This window comes from Microcaecilia unicolor, chromosome 3 (assembly GCF_901765095.1).
Source record: "Microcaecilia unicolor chromosome 3, aMicUni1.1, whole genome shotgun sequence".
Taxonomy (NCBI): domain Eukaryota; kingdom Metazoa; phylum Chordata; class Amphibia; order Gymnophiona; family Siphonopidae; genus Microcaecilia; species Microcaecilia unicolor.
In genome coordinates, this window is record NC_044033.1 from 463,037,787 (window position 1) to 463,045,620 (window position 7,834).

Below are 7,834 nucleotides of genomic sequence, written 5' to 3' on the forward strand. Positions count from 1 at the left end.
GCACTGTGCTCATTCAAACTAATCATCAAGTCATTTGGTAACTCAGTTCTCCCTTCTATGCACTGCAGAGGACTGCAAGTAACCACACACAATCATTAAACTCAGTTCTTAACCTTTAAAAAGAGACCGTAAGCTTCTTTCAAGGGCAGATGACATTCCTAGTGAGCAGTTCTATGGCAGACCTGAGTTGATATCACTCTCACTCCTTTTTCTTTGTAAAAATATAGGTGGTAATATTCAGTGACTTTAAGTGGGCTGAAGTAACCCCCAGATATTCAATGCCAGGGCATGCGCAGCTACTGGCACTGAACATCCAGGGTATGTACGCTGACTTGGAAGTTGTATCCCCTTAACTTGGTGCATAAAGTTAGGACAGCCTTTTTGCTGTTCTAAATTTGAGGTCCCTTTACTAAGAAATACAATGGGCATCTTATCATTTAGCACACGTTAATCATTAGATCACCTTTGTAAAAAGGCCCTTTTATGTTTTTCCTTAGCCAGTTAGTGGACTCAGTGGTGTACCGAGGATGGGCCAGTGGAGGTGGTCTGTCCCGGGTGTATGCTGCAGGAGGGGTGCTGAGCGCAGCCACGCGGCTGTCGGCTCCACCAGTTCCCTGCTCCCTCTACTGTTACTTTCTGTTCCGGGGCAGAGGGAGCTGGGAACTGGCAGCGCTGGTAGAAAGAATGCACCTGAGGGGGGGGGGGGGGCTTGGAGGTGATGCATGGGGGGGGGGAACCCTGCATGCGGGGGGGGGGGGTGCGCAGCTGCAATCCACCCCGGTTGGCAGCCGACCAAGGAACACCACTGAGTGGACTGAATATTGCCACTAACCGGATAAGTGCTAGCTGTGCCCCAAACCTTCCCTAATCAAGCCAGTTAGGGAATGGCCGGTTAGTGGAGATATTCAGCAGCATTACTAGGCTAAATTGAGAAAGAGCCTCTCCTGCCTGGTTGAATCCTTTTCAATACTGACCCCATACTTTGGCCATCACACAGCTGTCTCTCCTTTGTCTCAACCATTGGATAAAACTCTTATCGCATCCCCTTTTTATTCTCCACACTCATACTAAAGTAATAACAATTTTATTGATGACAAGTCAGTACAAGCAAGCTGTCAACAGTAAACAAAACTTTTTCCCATTATCACACCATAAATTAGGGAGGAATATACTCGTACAGACAGTCATCATTTTATAACCTTTACATCCCCACCCCTATCTATTCATCTTTATACAGTTCTTATTAAATAAACACACTTAGTCACAATGCAAACTAACACAGTTAACTTCCAAAGCAACACACTGGATCATAACATTTCTATGTTATAACTGTTCTTTGTCCACTATAATATTTTTTCGATCATTCTACCCCCCTCCCCCTCCCTTAGAATCCCCACCCTTTCCCCCCCTCCCCCCTTCCTTCCCAGTACAATTATTGAAGGTCACATATACTATACATCTATAACATTCCTATCATACTTCGTCTAATATCAAGACCTTCATTAACATAACTGTATCAAAAGAAATCTCAAAAACATTTTATTGACCTTCCCCCTCCCCCCTCCTCATGCACTCAACCACTTAGCAGTGATGTCTAACTTGACAATTTTACTTCATGTTTCTTTCCACACTCGTTCCAAGCAGTCCAGCTAACCTAAAGTATTCAGAACTTGCTCCGCGCTCGTGGGGATATTTTGTGTATATACGCCTTCCAAATTTTTATAAATCGCTGCTGCCTCTTCGGTGACTTGCGGGCATCTTGCATTTCCCATAACATAAGCTCGTGTAACTTATTTCTCCAATACCAAAACGAGGGGCCCTTATCCACTGTCCAACAATTAAGAATGCATTTTTTCCCCAGAATACAGAGTTTACTAAGAAATATAGAATACAGAGTTTACTAAGAAATATCTTTTCTTCGAGCGTTCCCTTATTCCATGCCATCATAGAACTCAATATCATCCCCTTAAAGGACAGGACCACTTGATGTCCTAGAACCCAGCTTATAAATCGGGAGAGAGCTGACCAGAACCCTTGTATCTCTCTACATTGCCACATACCACATGTGGTAAAATGATGCATTTACTTCTGCCCATTTAGGGCACTCACTTGTTTCCACCACACCTGCATACCAGGTCTGCTTCACTGAGAAATATGCCCTGTGTACAGTGTTAATATATGGCCTAGCTTTGGATCTACCACTGGAATAGTGGGAGCCAAAGCTATGAAGCCTAAAATAAATGAAGAAGTACCGACTAGGCCAAATAACAAGTACATGATTTAATATTTCAGAATCTGTAAAAAGCAGGTCTGAACCATGAGTTCTGACACAAACTGGTACAACTGTCACTTTAAATCAGATGAACAAAATGGAGTCTATTAGTTTTGTATAGAAGGCTACAGAGGTTATACAGGGTTCTTAAGATGGCGTGAAAAGTATTGTGACACAGACAGATGTGGAACTGTTATCTCAAAGCTTCTCAAAACATGCTGATAAGACTGCATGGGAAAGTATCATCTCAGAAATTGAGAGCTAGGTATCTCACCATTGACTTCTATGGAGAGTTTGTGTATAAAAGAGGGGACAATTTGCCATAGCTTTGGTATCCGCCCCAACGCTTATCTCAGACGGCGAAGCTCTGTCCGGTTGTACCCAGAATCTATCTGCTGAATGTACCTGATTAAAGTCTGATGTCTGTATTTGTACCAACTTGAAGACTTGTCTTTGGGTAAGAAATAAAATGTATCTATCTATTTAAACCTATCTCTGTCTTTATTCTATCTTCTCTTTACCTTACATTTAGCTTACAAGGCAAATCACATACACTCACTCTCTGGAGAAACTTAGACAGAATTTTAATAGGCATTATCTGGGAACATAAATGGCCCAGAGTATACCTAGATCTAGGAAGACAGAAAGCAGTAGTTATGGGAATTAGAATTCTATTACCGCCCCTAATGCAAACCCAGAGCAGACCTCCTTGTGATTGGGTGACAATGGAGGTTGGAGAAACCACACAGAACCTGTTATGTGAAATAGGTATCTTTAGTCCCCCGTGTGATCTGGAGTCAGAAAGAGGTCCAAGAGGGGGCAATTAAAACAACAGTGACATTCCTGTAATTCGGCACTGTGCACCACCCTCACACCTCCCTGAAGCACTGCTAAAATCTTCCCTTCTGCTATTCGGCTTCCCACCTCCTGACTCCATCTTTCAGCAACCAGCTTAACATCTCCAAGCTCATACTAAACAGGTCTATTTATCAAAACATTGAAGGAGATCATTTTAGAAACATCTACAGGTAAAAGTCTCATCATTTACATATGTAGATTGGCTACACATGTAAAGAGTGACTTCAAAAGGCCACTATTACAAGTTCAGATGGCTGGGACAATAACATTCGGGGGTGGGGGGGATGTTGTAGGTGTCAAGAGGTCAGCATTTTTAGTAGACTGGTCCACCAGATATCACAGGAGAGCAAAGGGACACCTTAGGGAGCACTGTGGCAGTGGCGTACCAAGGGCGGGGCGGTGGGGGCGGTCCGCCCCGGGTACACGCTGCTGGAGTGTGCAGAGAGCAGCCGCGTGCCTGTCGGCTCCGCTGGTTCCCTGCTCCCTCTGCCCTGGAACAGGTTACTTCCTGTTCCGGGGCAGAGGGACCCAGTGGAGCAGACAGCCGCGCAGCTGCTCTCAGCAGCTAAGAATACACCTGGGGGGGGCGGTCATTGCGCCGGGGGGGGTGTCGTGCTGCACCCTGGGGGGGACAGACACCGCTGCACCCGGAGGGGGAGGGATGCGCAGCGGCGATCCGCCCCAGGTGGCAGCCTACCTAGGATTGCCACTGCACTGCGGTGGACTTTGGCCAGCTGAAATAGTAAATGTATATTTTCCATACCGCAACAGGAATATATTCCCATTAATTTCCACTTTTACAGCTGCTGCAAACTGAATGCAAATTTTATAGAAGTGTTTGCCCCAGCCAGGCCTTAAAATGAGTAACTGAGGGTGTTAATGTCTTCAATCCCTGCATTTGTTTTAGTTTAGTTTCATTTTGCTTTAAAAAGTAAAAAAATAAAAACTTTTGCAACTTCCCTTGTTAACTGGCACAACTTAGTTTATTTAAACTGGACCACTATACATATAGGACTAGATTCTATAAATGGCGCCTGAAAAATTGGCGGTGAAAATATTTCTGCCTAGGCGTATTGTGTAAACCGCGTCTAGATTTAGGTGTGGTTTATAGAATACGCCTAGTAGCCATACCTACACCTAACTCTAGGAACGCCCATTTACTGCAAGTTAGGCACTGAGAAGGTGTATTCTATAACCATGTGCGTGGAGTTTTGGAATGCCCACAGTCCACCCATGGCCACACCCCCTTCTGGCAGGTCTCATAAGAATTTACACACACCACATTACACAATATGCTTGAAAGTTGTGCGTGTAAATTCTAATTAATGTCAATTAGTATCAATAATTACTTGTTACATGGCAATTATCCGCTGGTTGGTTTGTTAAGTAATTCAATTTCCCATGCAATTTTAGTCATGCTATATAAAATCCGGGGGATAAGGTCTGGCACATCCACATATAGGTGCCCACTCTTATATGTGAAAGCCTTTGAGTAATACTGTTACTCGACAGCTATCTACACTTTTGCAAAATCATATTTCCACTGTATATGCTGGCAAAATACACATGTATTTGCTGGCATCCTTATATATATTTTACAAAAGGCTCTATTTTCAGCTGAACCTTTTGTAAAATACCAGGGAAATATGAAAGCCCCAACCTGGACATCTCATTTTCCACACTCTGGCCCCATGCAAAATGGGGCTTCACATATGTCCGTGCTATCACATGCCTTAAACTCTGTTAATGCACATCAAGTGCATTCAACACGTGTTAAACTGATCTTAACACAATTGCACCAAAACTGATGTGGTTTTGTAGCCAAGAATATAAACCTGCTTATAATCGAACGAGAAAAACGCCCAAGTTCCGACCTAAATCGGGAGATGGGCGTCTTTCTCACAAAAACAAATAAAGCGGTATAATCGAAAGCCGAACTTTGGACGCTTTCAACTGCACTCCGTCGCGGATGCGGACAAAGTGGACGGGGGCGTATCGAAGGCGTGTCGAAGGCGGAACTGGGGCGTGGTTATCACCCGAACAGAGATGGGCGCCCTTCGCCGATAATGGATGCGTTTGTAGCTAGAATTTAGGGCACTTTTCCTGGACCCTGTTTTTTCACGAATAAGGCCCCAAAAAGTGCCCTAAATGACCAGATTACCCCCAGAGGGAATCGGGGATGACCTCCCCTGACTCCCCCAGTGGTCACTAACCCCCTCCCACCACAAAAAAATGATGTTTCACAACTTTTTATTTTCACCCTCAAATGTCATACCCTCCTCCCAGGCAGCAGTATGCAGGTCCCTGGAGCAGTTGTTAGGGGGTGCAGTGGACGTCAGGCAGGTGGACCCAGGCCCATCCCCCCCCTACCTGTTACAATTGTGCTGCTTAATGCTTAGTCGTCCAACCCCCCCAAACCCACTGTACCCACATGTAGGTGCCCCCCTTCACCTCTTAGGGCTATAGTAATGGTGTAGACTTGTGGGCAGTGGGTTTTGAGGGGGATTTGGGGGGCTCAACACACAAGGGAAGGGTGCTATGCACCTGGGAGCTCTTTTACCTTTTTTTTTTTTGTTTTTGTAAAAGTGCCCCCTAGGGTGCCCGGTTGGTGTCCTGGCATGTGAGGGGGACCAGTGCACTATGAATCCTGGCCCCTCCCACGAACAAATGCCTTCGAGTTATTCGTTTTTGAGCTGGGCGATTTCATTTTCCATTATCGGTGAAAAGCAAAAACGCCCAGCTCACACCTTGGCGAATAAAACATGGGCGTCTATTTTTTTTGGAACATACGGTTCACTCCGCCCCTTCACGGACCCGTTCTCGGAGATAAACGCCCATGGAGATAGGCGTTTCTGTTCGATTATGCCCCTCAAAATGATATGGCAATTAACTCATTTAACCACAACTTGGTCTGCATTGACGACAACATTAATGCATAAACCTAATTATTCCTTTAGGGAGGCATGCTGTCTGCCAGCTGCCAAGATCTGAGATTTTACAGAGAGATTCCAGGGAATCATCAAGTTTATTGAGTACTATCCAATGTGGCTCATCCATGCTGGCATGGTATTCCCCTAAACATATAAAAAATGAACTCCTGGCTCTGGGAGGGAGGCTGTGTTCTTCTCAATCCTCCCATGCAAGACTAAAGGGTGAGGCCTTCAATGAGAAATGTCTTCAATGACAGCGTTTCAGCTACCTGGACTACGGGGTGATATTCCCAGGGCTGCTCTTTCAAAAAAAGAGGAAAGCATCTTCCAAAACAGACGGGTTATTAAAAGTCCTCAAATCAGTAAAACATTAATGAATTATACTATAAAATAGGTGCTAATATTTACATGCCAATTACGTTCATAAATGTTTAGAATAAAGGCATGAATATGTGTGTGTATGCACATAAATGCAAAACTCCACATAAAACAATTCTGTAAATGGGTGGGTCACAGCTGCACACCTAATTTATGTGCATATGTCCAGCATTTACATGTCAGCACTTATATCAGCTCTACAGAGGAGTAGCCTAATGGTTAGTGCAGTGGTTTGAGAACCAGGGAAACTAGATTTGATTCCTACTGCAGCTCCTTGTGACCCTGGACAAGTGAAGAAAATTGCTTTGAAGGCAAAAACTCATAATAATAACTTTTTCAGGTATATCAGAAGCAGAAAGCCTGTGAGGGAATCGTGAGACCGTTAGATCATCAATGAGTAAAGGGGGCACTACGGGAAGACAGGGCCATAGCAGAGAGGCTGAATGAAGCCTCAGTCTTTACTGAAGAAGATGTAAGAGATATACCTGTACCAGAAATGGTTTTCAAGGGTGACGATGCAGAGGAACTGAAAGAAACCTCAGTGAACCTGAAAGATGTACTGAGACAAATTGACAAATTAGAGTAGTAAATCATCTGGACCGGATGGTATACACCCCAGGGTACTGAAAGAACTCAAATATGAAATAGCAGATCTACTGTTAGTGATCTCTAACCTGTCGCTAAAATCATTCATAGTACCTGAAGATTGGAGAGGGGCCAGTATAATGACTATTTTTAAAAAGAGATCCAAGGGAGATCCAGGAAATTAAACACTGGTAAGCCCAACGTCAATGGCAGGTATGGCTGAATGGTTGTGTGAGTTGCCAGTAGTTTAAAAAGTCAAGCAGAGTTTTTGTATTACTGTCATTCTGATTATCTAGGTGTAAATTGATGTCCCCTATTAGTAGGACATTATCAAATTTAGTGCATATGTTAGATACAGATTCAGTGAAGGTATTTTGTTGATTGCCACCTCCCTGGTGGATGGTAAAAAAGGATAATGCAGATAGGATCCGATAGAATGCCATCATTGATTTTGCAAGGAATTGTTTAGAGAGTAGGGGAGTTAATCTGAAATATCAGGTCTACCTTGAAAAAGGATTTCTATATTATGGTAATGCCTCCTCCTTTTTTCCCCTTTCTAGCTTGGTGAAGAATTTTGTAATTTGGGGGACATAGGTCATTTAATACTGAATCGTATTGCTCATGTAACCAGTTTTCAGTAATCAATAGGAAATCTAATTGTTCTTCTTCTAGCCTTTCTCTGATTATCTGTGTTTTGTTTATTATAGATCTGGCGTTAGCATATCCAATTGGGACTGGTGTAAATGAGAGTGAATTATGAATGTTGCATTTAACATTTATGAGACGTTTTCTTGTGGAGAAAGGGTTATGT